The sequence below is a fragment of the Tachypleus tridentatus genome, unplaced genomic scaffold (assembly GCF_004210375.1).
Source record: "Tachypleus tridentatus isolate NWPU-2018 unplaced genomic scaffold, ASM421037v1 Hic_cluster_2, whole genome shotgun sequence".
Lineage (NCBI taxonomy): Eukaryota > Metazoa > Arthropoda > Merostomata > Xiphosura > Limulidae > Tachypleus > Tachypleus tridentatus.
In genome coordinates this window covers 30,981,284-30,996,779 of record NW_027467782.1, presented here as the reverse complement: position 1 = coordinate 30,996,779, position 15,496 = coordinate 30,981,284, and the positions used below count along the sequence as shown (strand labels likewise).

Sequence of the window (15,496 nt, the reverse complement as noted above, 5' to 3'; positions counted from 1 at the left end):
AAGAAATAATAACCATAAATTTTTTCAAAATTTTGGTTAAAATAAAGTTTTTTTATTACCATTTAGATAAAAAAGGTAATTTTTTTCTAACTTCATTACCAAAATGTCTGGTGCAGACAGCCTAGTTGCTTTGCACCATGAAATGCCAAGCTAACCAACCAACAATGAAAATGTCTAAATCCCTCCACTGTGCATTATAAATTCAGAAAAATAATGCTAACTTTATTAAAAACAAATCTCCATAAAGTCTAGAATGCATGCACACTGTTAATTTCTGGAAAAAAGCCAAGGCCTGATAATTTACCAGGGAAACATTCAGTTGATGTTCATATTATTGTATTCATAAGTTAATGGCTGAATCTACACCTGACTGTTACAGATTCAAAATAAAGTAAATTCAAATAAATAATAATAAAGGTAATTAATAGACCAATCAAACAGATATTGAAACCTAATATTTATTTTCAATACTATTGACTGTTTTCCTAATTAAATGAATGGGGGGAAATGGAGGGAGGAGTTAAGACCCCACAGATAAAAACATTAAATGATACAGGTATTACTTTAAAAAAGAAGAGCTAGAAGGGATGGGGTTTCAACTCCCTTGATCTCTACCTTAAATTAATGTCTATTTAAATATAATATTAAACAATATTATTATTAATCTCTGAAAAATGTGCATAAAGTTTACCCCGATGGATCCATTCACCTCACCTGCATTCTCTTATACAAAACTGAAGAATAAAGTTATTAACTACTAAAAATATGAATGACTGGACCACTTGGGTTCCTGCCCTAGATCTGCTCATGCTTATACAACCTTAAATAATAGTGATACAATTGTAATGTACAAACATTACACAGTGTTGAAAAAAATCAAAATACAATAAATTTACACCTTATTATTAAAATAGCCAGAAAGCTGACAGTCAATGGTTCAAAATTGGTGCAGTGATAGATAGCTTCTGTAGCTTTGCAGTAACAATGACAGGAATAGTAAATTTAATGGAAATGGAAGTCGTAAAGCATCCCCACACCTGCCTCTTATGTAAGTTTGTACCTAACAAATATTTTGATCATCTGGATATTTGGAATAACTAGAAACATTAATTTCAATTAGTTTATTATTAACATGACAACTGATTCAATCATAATTTTGATTAATTGCTAAAATAATTATTACAAACACTTATTTTGATTGGTTAAATGATTCAGTTCTTCTGTAAGCAGATGCACGTTAACATCACATTAGTAAAGAAATCACAAGTTTTACTAATGAAGAAAATTAAACTTAAAATGAAAAACATTTTATAACATACAATACATAATGCAAGACATGAACTAGTAAATGTTGTTACTAGTATATGGATGCGGGCAGTGTGTATGGGTAAGAAGTTTCACTGATCTCTCAGTTCCCACTAAAGTGAATACATACAAGTTTGATCCATAGTTCACATCTCCACAAAGATAGAATACATTTAACTGCAAGAAATGTGAGGTGAAGAACATGTGAACTGCTTGCTCCAAACCTGAAAAGGAGAAGGCTAGGCCCAAATGAGGTTGAAAAGAAGAAAACTACCCAAATGAATGGGTTATTGAGAGGAGTTAAGAATGGATTTCCCCCACTGTCATGAGGAATCCTCCCTCTATTGTATCTTGTAGAATCAGTGGAGTGTGGTCTATGGACTGTGAATGAGCAGAAGCAAACATTATCTAGTTATTCATAGAGAGAAGAGCACAAATTATCATAGAGTGAAAAAAGAATTGAGGTTTGTCCAAACAAACAGGAAAGTCCTGAAATGGAAAACATGATATAGGGCAATGAAGTGGACACTGTGGGGAAGAATTTTAAATTGTGGATTATGAAGGGAAAATGGTTTAGCACATGATTAACAATTTTGAAAAATAAAATAATTATATGTTACTAGTAGTAATAATTGTAACTTACAAATAATCTAGGCTAAACATACCTAGTTAAATTACTAATAATGAACTAACAAAGCCATGAAATCTGTTGAGACCACAAAGTATGTAAGATTAATGTACTTGCAAAGTGATTAAATGTATCTAGTAATAACACAATTAATAATCAACATCTCATTTACAATTCATTTAAAATAACTTAGGTGAATAAAGACATATAAATATCTAACTTACCAAAATCCATACATTAATGACATGAAATACTCAATTCTCCCATGTGTAAATAAGAGTAAAGCCACACAAATGACATCTGAGTCACAACTACCATAGGTATATCAACCAGATTTGAAGTGTGGTAAAGTTTATCAACATGTACCGGTCCCCTGGTAGAACTGGTATCAACAGAAACAAAAGTATGAGAAGAGCAATTCTCTCCAAAAGCAAACAACTTGGAAGCATGAAAAGTAGTGGAAAACTAAAACTCTTGAAATGGTGTGGAATATGACAGGCTAAAATAAAAAAGTGTTAAAAACAAAGAAAAACAGACTCCAAATGTCTTCTTATTGATTACATTCTTACTTAGAAACATTGTTTTACTGAAAAGAAGAAGAAATCAGTGGCTAAACCCATGAATCTAATTTCCTTAGAATTAGTCTGTACATAACGTTGAACTAAATTCCTGGAAAATCTTACCAGTAGCATGTTCAGCTGTAATGGGAATTTCTATAGTCAATACACTGATCATATATTACTGCAGCAGTAATTTGGTTTGTCAACATATTAGATACCCAGAGCTCTCATAAATGTGAACAAGTGACCTCAATGTCAGGCTCAGGAAAAAGAGGAAAATACCAAAGACAGGAATTTTGTTTCTTTTGTTGTTGTGGTTTTACTTCTGAAAATATTTTTGACTATTTGAAAGCTGCAGGAATATTCTTCTATGATATCATATGTTTATTCTGGTTTATCAAGTGCAGTATGCAATAATTGATTGAAATCCAAATTATTTATTAGATAAAAATTCATCTTCACCAAAAAATATAGAATTTAAACTTTTTATATTTGAAATGAAAGATATAAACCCTTAACAGAATTAGATTTATCTACATTAATTTTCTAAAAGGTACAACTGAAGATTGTCATTTAAACTCTTAAAATGCTTCAGTAGTCTAACACTAATAATGCAAACACAGAAAACCATACAGTTGATTTAAAAAACCTTTATACTTTACGTTTTTAGTAGATAATAGATACATAGATAAAAAAATAAACTACATTACCTTCATCTCTCAAGTCTACATAAATACTCTTCTTTTCACTCTTATTTTCAACATCATCGTGGGAAAACTTGCATTTGTCACCTTTCTTACACTGTTCTTACTTATAAAAAACATACAGTACAGATTTAGGATCAGTTCCTGAAATTAAAATAGTTATATCACCTTTCTGCAAGAGATGAATATAACTGAACTGTAGCCTTGTTGAGAGTAACAAGATAAAACACTTCAATGCTGTGGTATGTGATTTACATTAAGCAGACTTTATCACTTGTTTTGATTCACCCTAAGAATATCAGTGACCTAACTATTGAAAAACACACAAAATTATGAACACTCATTTAATATTAAAGATAGTTATGTACAGTATAATAATTCATGCTTTTAGTTAATATGTACACAATACTTGTACCACACACTTGTTACACAAGTTGTTTTAATTTTAAAGTTATAAAACAGATAAAATGTACCAGCATGCATTTTAAAATGTATAAAAATAACATTCAATAAAATTACAGTAATATAATAGCTTATGCTTTTGTTTTGAATGAGTTTTAGCTACGTAAATAATGTCATTGTACTTATAAAGCCAATTATTGTTGGTTAGTCACAATTATCTACCTGATTTATGTCTCTGCTAAGTGTTATAACTGCAGAACTCATATGGAATAAAACTGTATTTCTTTCCAACCACTCGAAAGAAAATATTTAACTCTCACTGATAAAGAATAAATATTTATAATTACAAGTTATACATTAGTACAATTTTAGTGCCAGACCTTAAAAAAATAATGAAAAATAAATATTTAGAACTTTAAATGGGTGAAATTGTAAACCTGATGTTCCACACTTTAGAAATTCTTTTATATATGACTAATGCTAAAAAAATCCTCACTTATGTCAGGGAAATGTATCTCTAAAAGTAGAAAGCAAAGAGGTTCCATCTTTAAACACATTTAAGACTACATGTCAAGAGCAATATTAATATGGTAGAATACATCATGATGTATTTCAGTTTCTACATAATACATAAGGTATAAAAAACCATAATAATTCTGGAAAGTATTTTAACTTTTTCTTGAATAACTCAGTTTGAAAGAGTTATCAACTTATGTTATTTGCTATTTCTAAAAAATAATATCTTAAAATCCTTTATCACCAACTTAGACAGCCAGATCATTGATGTATCCAAAGATAATCTGTATTAATAACATTTTATGTAGTAATTCTTAAAAGTCTTCAGTTAACTATAAAATCCTATGTTTTTTAGCACTATTAAACCTCACATTGACATATTCTCCTGCTCATTTTACACCACTTCAAAACAAGCAAAAGCAACAATGGAAAAAAAGAAAAATCTTTGTATTTATATGTTTACAAAAACATGCCATATCAACATGTAGGGAGAGGTTAAGTGATTAACAATATATCACGTATTTCGTGATGACGAGAAACCAACTTGAAGTAAAAAATGTATTTCAGGACAACTGTTGCAAACTCCTTCTTTGTTAATCTGGAGATGACCTAAGAAGGTCAAAACATTGTTCTCAATTTTGTTTTGGTATCACCAGTTGTCCTAAGATACATATCACATACTTGTTATGTTACTGGAAAGTGATACAACAATGGGAATATACAAATTTCAGAATTTCCTGCTCACACTCTCTATCAAATTACATAGAAATAACTTATGGGAAAGCTTGTCTAATCTAGCATTTGTATTAGGTAATTGATTGATTGATTGATTGATTTAGTGTTTTATGGCACAAAGCAGCGAGGCTATCTGCGCCAGACATTCGGTAAAAATGTAAAAAAATAAATAAATAAAAAAATAAATAAATGTAGTAACAGACATAAATGGAACTGAAGGTAAAACAAAAAAGTATAAAACCAATGTTGACACCTAGTCTACAATGTTAAGATAAAAGGTAGAGTATAAGAAGTTGTAAGGTATTTACTCTAGCAAAAAGGTAATGATCATAACCCGCCAGGAAGACTAACAGGTAAGTTCAAGAACCACCGTCAATCACCTGAAGTTGGCCTTTCCAGTCCTGGTTCTGGGTTATGTGTCATAGCAGCTATTATCAAAATGTAAAAGAAAGTAAAAGTTTTAAAAGACACTCCGCAAAATCGTAATAATGAGTAGCCAAATGTCCAGTAAAAGGATCAAGTCAAGTAAATAGAGTAAAATTTGTAGAAGTAATTGAAGATAAAAGCAAAACGGCAATTAAGACAGAAAATGGCGTAAAAACCAATGTTGACATCCAGTCAACAAAGTTGTAAAGAACTACCTGTAGCAGAATGGTAATGATCGTAACCCGCCAGGAAGACTAACAAGTAACTATAAAAACCACCGTCAGTCACCTGAAGTTGGTCTTTCCAGTCCTGGTTCCGGGTTATGAGTCAATATGGCCAGTACTAAAAAGTTAATTAGTAAAAGTGTGAAATGACATGCAGTAAAGTATAATAACAACTGCCAGGATGACTAACGAGTAGTTCAAACGGATAGTTCAAACAGGAGCGTTAGTCACCTGAAGTTGGCCTTTCCAGTCCTGGTGTCGAGTTATTTAATGTTCTGGCTATTGTCCAATGTCAAATTGAATGAGAGATTAAAACTGTAAAAAAGGAACCACAATTAAAAAGGTGTAATGAATAAACATGCAACACTTAAATGAGATTAAAAGGTTAATGGCCATTAAAAAATTAAAAACATTATCAAGGTGGACAGAGTCACCATCACCAATAACTCTGTCCAATGTTACAGATTGACCCTGGGAAAAATATGTTTAAAATATTGCCGTCGTTGAGAATTGTAACGATGGCAAGAAAGTAAAATGTGGCTGATAGTGATTTGAGTGTTACACAAATTACACATTGGTGCATCAGTTCCAGATAAAAGAAAATGATGAGTTAAAAAACTGTGACCAATGCGTAGCCTAGTGAGAACAACTTCCTCCTTCCGAACTTTACGGAAGCTAGATGGCCAAAGTCCAATTTTGGGTTTGATTTGAAAAAGTTTGTTGTCACGTTGCTCACTCCAAGTGGACTGCCAGCTGGCACGGAGCCGACCCTTGAAGATAACACCATAGTCCATGTGCGGAATAGGCATAGGAGTGATGGTGCTGAAGCAGACATATTTAGCTGCCATGTCTGCAAGCTCGTTCCCGCGAATACCAACATGGCCTGGTATCCAGAAAAACTGGATTGAAGTAGCTGCTAATGAGAAACGGGCCAGTCGGTTACGAATATCAGCGAGAATAGGATATGAGCCAACGTGTAGCGATTCCAAGGCAAGTATAGAACTAAGCGAATCAGTATAAATAGTGCAGTTGGAGTACTGCTCAGCTGCAATATGATCCAGGGCAAGAGATATGGCATACAGTTCAGCAGTGAACACAGAAGCTGTAGAAGGGATTCTGCGTGCAACTACTGATCCATAGCAAACCATAGCAGAGCCCACTGAATTACCTGATTTGGAACCATCTGTATAAATAGGAACTGAATGATTGTTTGAAAGATATTCATTGAATAAAAGACGGTACTTCCAATCTGGAGTATCTGCCTTTTTTAGGTGACTGAAAGAAAGGTCACATTTGGGGGCTGTAATAAGCCATGGTGGGATGGGCCGACCTGTGGAACATGCAATGTTATCCAAAGACAGACCCAATTCATCCAATTGCTTCCGGATGCAAAGGCCAAACGGAGCAATGACAGATCGTCTGTTCTGAAAAAGTACTGCCCACCGAGGAAGGAAAACACATTTCCAGGTGGGATGCTTTGGTAAGGAATGAAGTTTCAAGTATATCGTAAAGATAGTTGCAAACGCGAAGGTGTAGAGAAGGTTCATGAGATTCAATGTATATACTTTGAACTGGAGAGGTACGGAAAGCCCCAGTGCAGAGTCGAAGTCCTTGGTGATGAACGGGGTCCAGCATCTTTAAGGCTGAGGGTCTGGCAGAGCCATAGACCATTGATCCATAATCGAGTTTCGATCTAATAAGAGCACGATATACCTTTAACATTGAACAGCGATCTGCCCCCAACTTGTAGAAGAGAGAACACGGAGGATGTTCAGTGCTCTTGTGCATTTGACCAAGCTGCTTTAAGTGTGGTATAAAGGTCAGTTTACGATCAAAGATAAGCCCCAAGAACTTGGTCTCCGGACAACTGGCAGCAAAACTCCACCGATATGAAGTTCAGGATCAGGGTGAATACCCGTCGACGGCAAAAGTGCATGCACACAGTTTTGAGAGAGAGAAATTAAAGCCGTTCGCCATAGTCCACTTCCGTACACAATTGAGGGCGGTTTGTAGTTGCCGCTCAATATATCTCATGTTTGACGACTGACATGAGATGTGAAAGTCATCGACATACAGCCCATTAGCAACAGTGAGAGGGAGTTGTTCAGTGATGGCATTTATCTTTATACTGAAGAGTGTAACACTCAATACACATCCTTGAGGGACTCCAAGTTCCTGTACAAAAGAACGGAAAGTGTCGAACCCACACGAACCCGGAATCTCCTGTCCATTAAAAATTTTTTAATAAACATGGGTAGATGGCCACGTAACCCATATGTATGGAGGTCTCGCAAAACGCCATACCTCCATGTTGTGTCGTAAGCCTTCTCTATGTCAAAGAATATTGATACAAGATGTTGGCGGTTGAGAAAGGCTTCTCTGATAGATGTTTCAAGACGAATTAGGTGGTCTGTGGTGGAGTGCTGTCGACGGAACCCACACTGTGTGGGCGAGAGGAGGTTGTTTGATTCAAGGAACCAAACAAGACGAGCATTAACCATCCTTTCTAATGTCTTACAGAGACAGCTCGTCAAAGCAATTGGACGGTAGTTTGAAGGAATCTTGGGATCTTTCCCTGGCTTAGAGAAAGGTAAAATAATAGCTTGGCGCCAAGCATCAGGAAAAACATTCTTCTGCCAGATCCGGTTGAAAACAATCAGAAGGACATTAAGAGAAGCAGGAGATAAATGGTGCAGCATGTCATAATGAATATCATCAGGTCCAACAGACGTACTGGCAGACCGATGAAGGGCCATTTTTAGTTCCACCAGGGTAAAAGGACGATTATAGTCAAAGAAACAGTTAGTTCGAAAGGAAAGAGGTGATCGCTCGCCCGAGTCTTGATAGCCAGGAAGGTGGAGGAACAAGCAGAAGTGCTAGATACCCGGCAAAAGCTTTCACCTAGAGTGTTAGCGATGTTCGAACATCAGTCACCTCCTGACCATCAGAGAGTAAGATCGAGAGGGGATAGAATTGTAGTGTCCATTAACCTTTCGAATCCTGTCCCATATGATCTTGGAACTGGTGGTAGAAGATATACTGGTTGTGAACTTAATCCAAGATTCCTTCTGGCTGTGACGCCTTACCCACCTAGCATGTGCACGGCCCGTTGGAAAGCAACCCGGTTTGAAAGTGTGGGATATCTACGAAAAGTATCCCAGGCCCGCTTTGAGCCTTCCGTGCTAAGTGGCAAGCAGGATTCCACCACGGACGAGGATATCGTGGAAAACGTGTTGAGGTTTTAGGAATACACTGAGCAGCTGCATGTGTAATACAGTCAGTTACCGCTGCTACACAGTCGTCTATTGATGGCTGATTTACGATGGTAGGATCAAGTTCTGCGAGAGCAGTGAAAGTGGACCAGTCTGCCTGATCCAGCTTCCACCGGGCACGCGGGTAGGGTGGCATCGACCACGGCCAGTCTCTCTTATAAGGATTGGAAAATGATCACTGCCTAGTGGATTACTGTCAACCCTCCATGAAAAATGGGAAAATAATGAAGGGGAGCAAACTGAGAGATCAATAGCGGTAAAGGACTGACTAGGTGCATGAAAGTAAGTGGAAGAACCAGTATTGAAAAGAGAAAGATTGTGATCAGAGAGCATCCGCTCTACAGATCGGCCCCTCCCATCAATAATAGCACTTCCCAGAGGGATGATGTCCATTAAAATCCCTAGGATTAGAAACGGAGATGGCAATTGTTCAACGAGAGCATCCAGATCTGATTGATCATATGTCTTTCCAGGGGACAGGTACAGAGAACAAACAGTGATGGTATGACCCAAGGAAATACGGATGGCTACAGCCTCCAAGGGTGTGTTGAGTGACAAAGACAGGGTGGGCACGTGTTGATCAACCAACAGTGCCACCCTCCATGTACTCGACCATCACACAACCTGTCATTTCTGTACAGAGAAAACTGCCGAATGGAGACAGTATCAGCAGTTTTGAGAAATGTTTCTTGTAAAGAAAGACAAACAGGATGGTAGGAAGCAATCAGCGTTTTGATATCATCCAGATTAGAACGTAAACCTCGACAGTTCCATTGTATCAAGGTGGCCATTTTAAGAACGGGTAGGTGAAGTGGCTGGAGAACCCTTCGGTTTACGACCACGTCTTTTTTTCTTTACTGTCTTTAGTTGGAGGAGGTCTATCAACCTCCATGGATCCTGCTCTGTGTCGGGTGGGTAGGTTTTTGTTATTGGAAGGGGAATCTAGTGACTGAGGACGCGAACGAATAATTGTGTTGTCTCTTGTGGTGGGAGAAAAAGATGTATCAGAAGAAATGCCTGTATTTGAAACTGAAGGACGTGGATCTTGAGGTGTGTTGGAAGGTATGGGAGGGACAGAGATAGGTGTGGTAGTTGATTCATCAACCTTTTAACCACGGAGGTCAAAAGGCTTTTCATTTGTTTTGAAAACGATTCTTTTGGAGGCACAGAGAGATCTGTCTGCACTCCCACTGTAGTTGTGGAATGAAGTGCAGCAGCATATGTCCGAGATGGAGTTGTGGACAGCAATTTCGAGCCTCAGGATAACTAATGTTATGTGTTGTTTTCAAACGCTGCACCTCTTTTTCCTCCAACCATTTTGGGCAAGAATGAAAGTATGAGGGTGAGAACCATTGCAGTTTACGCAATGTGGGTTCATGTCACAGTCATAGGCATCGTGGTCCTTGCCTCCACAACGAGCACATGTCAGGGAACCACGACAAGATGTCTTTGAGTGGCGAATCTCTGACATTGGAAACATCGAAGAGGGTTTGGTATGTATGGCCAAACCCTGCAAATGAGATAACCTGCCTTGATGGTGGCAGGTGCACGTGGTGAAGTAAATGTTAAAACGAGGGTATTTGTTGGCAGTGTAATTCCATCTTTGCAGTGGAGATGCCTCACTGCAGAAACTCCTTGAGTGGAGAGACCAGCGAGAATCTCTGACTGGGGGCGTTCTTCAAATCCCTTTCAACAATAACTCCTCGTGAAGAATTCAAGGCAGCATGGGGTGTAACCTCAATAGGTATATCCCCAATTGCCTTTGATTTCAACAGGAGTTCACTGTGTTGGGATGTGGATGTTTCAACTAATATGTCACCAGATCGAAGTTTCTTTACTGATTTTGGAGAGCCAGCAAGTCCCTCTAGTCCCTTTTGAATAAAAAAAGGGGACATTTGCCCTAAAGGTTTTCGAAAGAGAATGTAATATAAGAAAATGAGGTACATGTGTTACTGATGTTGAAGATTGCTGTTCTGAGTATTCAAGACGTGGTCGCTACCCATTGACTGTTTTTTTACAATTTTATTTAAATTTTTTGAGGATCCATAGGAAAAGGAAAAATTTCGGTACCCACTGACCCCACCCACCATGGAGCCCTACAAGGGACGCACTACAAAGTCGCATAAGGACAATGCAGCAACGCCAGGGTTTCGTGAGCACTATACCCAAACACCAGCATCAGGCACAATGTCCACAACACCCGTTGAGAACTTCCAACACTGGTACTTGGTTGACTCTAGCCCAAGTGGACCAGCCGATTGACCCAGGGGGGGCCACCCAAAGGCCTGTCTACAGGAATTTGAGGCCAAAGTGGTGTGTTAGGGTTGGACCCCTCAACCACCAGGATCTTCTCCTCCCCTTCACGGGTCGCCACGCGACGGCAAACACGTGGGTGGATGTTTAGATCCCAGAGAAGGTAACCAGATAGAACAGAACCTTCCCTGGGAGGTCCCCTCACCACGTACAGGAATCCACACCAAGGGGTATTAGGTAAAATTAAAATAATAAACCTTTACACTCCATACAAAAATTATACTGCACAACAATTTTTTTTTAATTTTTTGCTTCCTGAAAAGGTTTTGCTGATTGTAGCAGGTATCTGGTGGGTATGCACAAATATAGTTTTGGTTTTGCTTCATCAGTAGAAACTTTGAGAAATAGTCAGTTAACTGTTTACTGGCAATAACTTATTTAATTGTGTTTATGTTTGTAATACACTATTAAGTTCAACATAATTAAAAGTGTTTTGCTCCTAATTTTTGTTTGTATTCAATGTCCAGTGCATCACGTTCCAGTGTTCAAGAGTAGTCAGCAAGCATTGACAAATTCCAGTTGCCCTGATATTGTTTTCCCATTGTAGCAAAACTGAAGATTTCAATGAAACTATACGTAATGGGCAAATGTGGACGTGATTTTCATGATCAGCAGCCAAACATCTATAAGGAACACCCAACAGTGTTAAAGAAGCAAAAACTTTGTTGTGCAGTGTTATCTAACATTAACTTCATTCTCCACAAGCAAGGTGACAGAAAAAACCTATTTCACAATATAAAGAGTAGTATTTTACCTTTCTCATCTTTCTGTGTTATTACAGATTTGAATATCAAGTTCAGGTCCTCAATTTCCTTCTTTTTCTTCCTACTTGTTGATCTACCTAAGGTAATGTGAGTAGAGTGTGATTACTCTTATATTACCAACAATTTGTTTGAACCTTTGTATCAATAACTTTAATAAACATGGCATACTATTTCACTGATTAAGTAAACAAATTATGCATTAAAAGATAATTAGAGTTTTAAAATATTCAAAACATATTATGTAATAAATGTTCATTAAAAATAAAAAAATGTGACAGCTGTTAAGATGAAAATTACACTTTATGAATTTGACATTAATGTGGTACTTATAAGATAACTATATGGAAGTATTATTTTACACAGCCTTTCATACTGTTTTTCTTCATACTTTTCTACAGACAATGTTGATGATAATTATGAAATTACAAAGTGTTAAAGACATGTTAAAAGGTCAACAGAAAATTCTGCAGTTTCAAACACTGGTAAAAGTTAAGGTAGCCTTGGATACCTTGTTTGACTAATATTTTGAATGCTAATGCACTGTCTTCTCATATGTTTATAAGAACTGACCACACCTTTTCAGCACGATATTAAAGCAGTAAAATGAAGTAAATAACACCCAGAATTTGCCTTTATCAGACCCAATTTAAATTCATCTGATCTATTTAGGATGTGTGTGTGTTGATGTGCATCACCACTGAATATACCCCAAATCAGTCATTTTCTGACCTCAACAAAGTATTTGGTTATTTCAAAATCAGATTTGATACACTAGCCAAAGAATACTATAAAAAAACAGAAAAAAGAAACAGTCTCATCTTTACCTGACACACCATCTCATGTGCACCAGACAAAACAATATCACCAAACAAGAAGCATCACAATGTAATTTGAAAACAATTAGTCAACATGACTGTAATCCATCATTACTACACAACCTGTGTGAGGAAATTAGTCACTCACACAATCAGCAGAACTTCACAAGTAGCATGGAAATTTCTAAGGCAGACATAAAGACAGCTTTCTGTGCAAGACGTGAACTGCCTCTAAAAAGATTAATTTTTGATTACTGAATATTGAAAATGGTAATAATTGGACACACAAGTTGATTATTTTCATAAAATTAATTGATTACTTTGCATGAAACTAACTCATGTATCAATTCTCATTCTGATTAAGAAATTTTGAAATTTAACCATGAATTTTGCAACAAGTTATTTTATGGTCTGGCCTAAAGCTAAGCAATGTAAATCTAATTCAGATAGTCAAAGTGAGAGAAAAATAGTGCCACCATCAACACAGATAACCATTTATTTTAGTTTCTGTTCATATACATTAAAATTACAAATGGTTGATATAAATAAATCAACTTTTTTAGACTGTTTGCAAATTTTTAACACTGCTTCCACAAGCCAGACACGGATTTGTGCTGAATGGCTATCCTTAATAAATAAAATCATTCTAGAATGAGCTAAAACTCACTTTTAGAGTTTTCTGGTTGAACAAAAATCTCCTACAAAGTTTTATGAAAAAAATATGCAGATTTAGTAATGCTATTGAAAGTTTTTTGACTCCCATAGTACACAGTAGTAAACTTGGAAGATGTGTATGTTATGTTATTAACTATTTGTTCTCATTCTTGCTTTTTGTTTTCAGAGTAGGTACAAAGGCCATGACCTTCACATCAGTGGGATAATTCTCATCTAGCTATTTCAAAAGTTTGTTCTTCAATCTATCTTTCATTTCTTTAAACATCATTGACTAGAATATCAGTGCAAGTATAACTTTTTCTGGCAAAACTTGTTGCACATTATTGGCATATGAGAATAGTTTTGTATCATCAGATTTAATTGTATTTCCAGTCATGTTCATAAGATCATCTGGATCTCCTGGAAGTAATGTAGTACTAAAAAATCCTTAATCCTGCCATGCAGAATGCAAGCAATCAACTGTTCTTTTCAAGAGCACTGAAACTTGATGCTTTTCATCGAGCTTCTTGATTTGGAAAGTTTAATGTTGTTGTGCATTCAATACCAAATTGAATCGGCATTGCTCCTGTGCCATGTTGAAATACCACAACGTCTTGCTTTTACACTTCAATTCTTGGATTATCTGCATCATTCATTCAGTGTCACAAACTCCATGGGATCCTCAGAAGTTCTGCTAGACATTTCGTCTTCATCACTCTCCAGTGGAATAGATGAATCAGTCCTTTATTTTCTCTTTCTTCATACTTTTAAATTACCTTGCAGTTCTTTCACACCTGTTTTTTATGCAATTTTGACCTCTAAGTCTGAACCATTACATCTACACTGTCACTTTGAACTTACAAGTCACTTTCTTCTTTTCCTGTATCAATGTTACTTTATCAATACAGGATCAGCACACTTAATCACTGAATGTTGTAGCATGTTGACATCTGTTTTGTGGCCAGCTGTAGATCAAATTTTCACAAAGTGTGCAACAGTTATCTGTATTTTGGCCAATCAGGTTTTGGTAAAGGTATCAACCAATTAACTAAAGATCCGAAGTGACTGCAAAGTGCAATTATCTACCCATGCTGTTTTTGGTCTTGTATCTGATTTTGTTTTAATGAAAAACTATTTAATATTATAAAAACTAGTTTTTCATAGTTTAAAACTTGCACATAAAGAGTCATTAATACAATTAAGTTATAAAGAGAAGTACTTGCCCTGTTAAGTGCTCTTGAAGCTTTACTAGTTGCTTCACGTGTACAAGTGACAGTAAGAATAAAACCATAATAACCTGTAGGACTTACTCAACCACTAGAAATACCTTTTTCTGATTACAATAGAGCCACAATTCGAAGCACGTTTTTCACCATTGCCTTTAAAGTCTAAAAATTGTAAATTTACAATTTATGTAGTCCCAACTTATAAGTTTTATACTAATAATTTCATTTTAAAACGTTGTCCAAATATACTTACCCAATTCGGCAGACACTACTTGTAATGAGAATGAACAATTATTAATTATGTGGTTAACTAACTCGTTTTCGTATTAACCCTCACAGACCAGCATTAGGCTTAGCAGCTACGATAAATTCAAGTTACAGTACATTTTTACAAGTACAAATATTGCACTGGTTAATATTTACAATGTCCTTGTACACGACAATAAAATATAAATATGTTTCACTTTTTCTCTTCTTGTAAATTTTCTTTCCTGATTCGTTTGGTTTTTCCTTGGGGTGATCACTTCACATAAATAAATCTATAAACATTTTACTGCATCATATCTTTTAACCCCAACGAATTGAATGCAATATTTTGCTTGAAAATTGTCAGTGACCAGCGTAGTAAGCTACATGTGTTATCGAGCGACCTCTACAATTCCAAAAAAGTGCCAAGCGAATCTGCAAGAAAATTCTCGTCATATTAAGAATATTAAAAAGCGTACGTATGCTTATATTCTTGTCATTGTTGGTAGAATGGAATATTTTGTAATTCTAGCAGTATTATGAGATTAAAAGGTGAAAAATAGGACTTGGATGATATCACAATAGTTGTCTCCAGATCCTAAGGTAAGTAATTAATGTGATTTTAATCTGTAATGTTTAATATTGCATTAGTACTAAAACTGGCGCTCATGCCCACGAAGGCCCGGCATGGCCTAGCGCGTAAGGC

At 36.1% G+C, this 15,496-nt stretch overlaps 1 long non-coding RNA gene across 15 annotated transcripts in view; it reads right to left on the bottom strand.

The window, feature by feature from the left end:
• The window catches only part of LOC143242837 (uncharacterized), a 186,155-nt gene extending 170,949 nt beyond the window's left edge, over positions 1 to 15,206 (bottom strand). Inside the window, exons 1-4 of one of the 15 annotated variants that reach the window (XR_013023312.1) lie at positions 15,009 to 15,206; positions 11,840 to 11,926; positions 3,204 to 3,341; positions 2,158 to 2,315 (exon numbers count right to left, since the gene is read on the bottom strand). This is a non-coding gene — a long non-coding RNA (uncharacterized LOC143242837). Of the gene's footprint in view, positions 1 to 2,157; positions 2,316 to 3,203; positions 3,342 to 11,839; positions 11,927 to 14,797 lie in introns of all 15 variants that reach the window. The other 14 variants (XR_013023313.1, XR_013023314.1, XR_013023310.1 and 11 more) reach the window with 14 other exon arrangements.
• Positions 15,207 to 15,496: the final 290 nt, after the last annotated feature.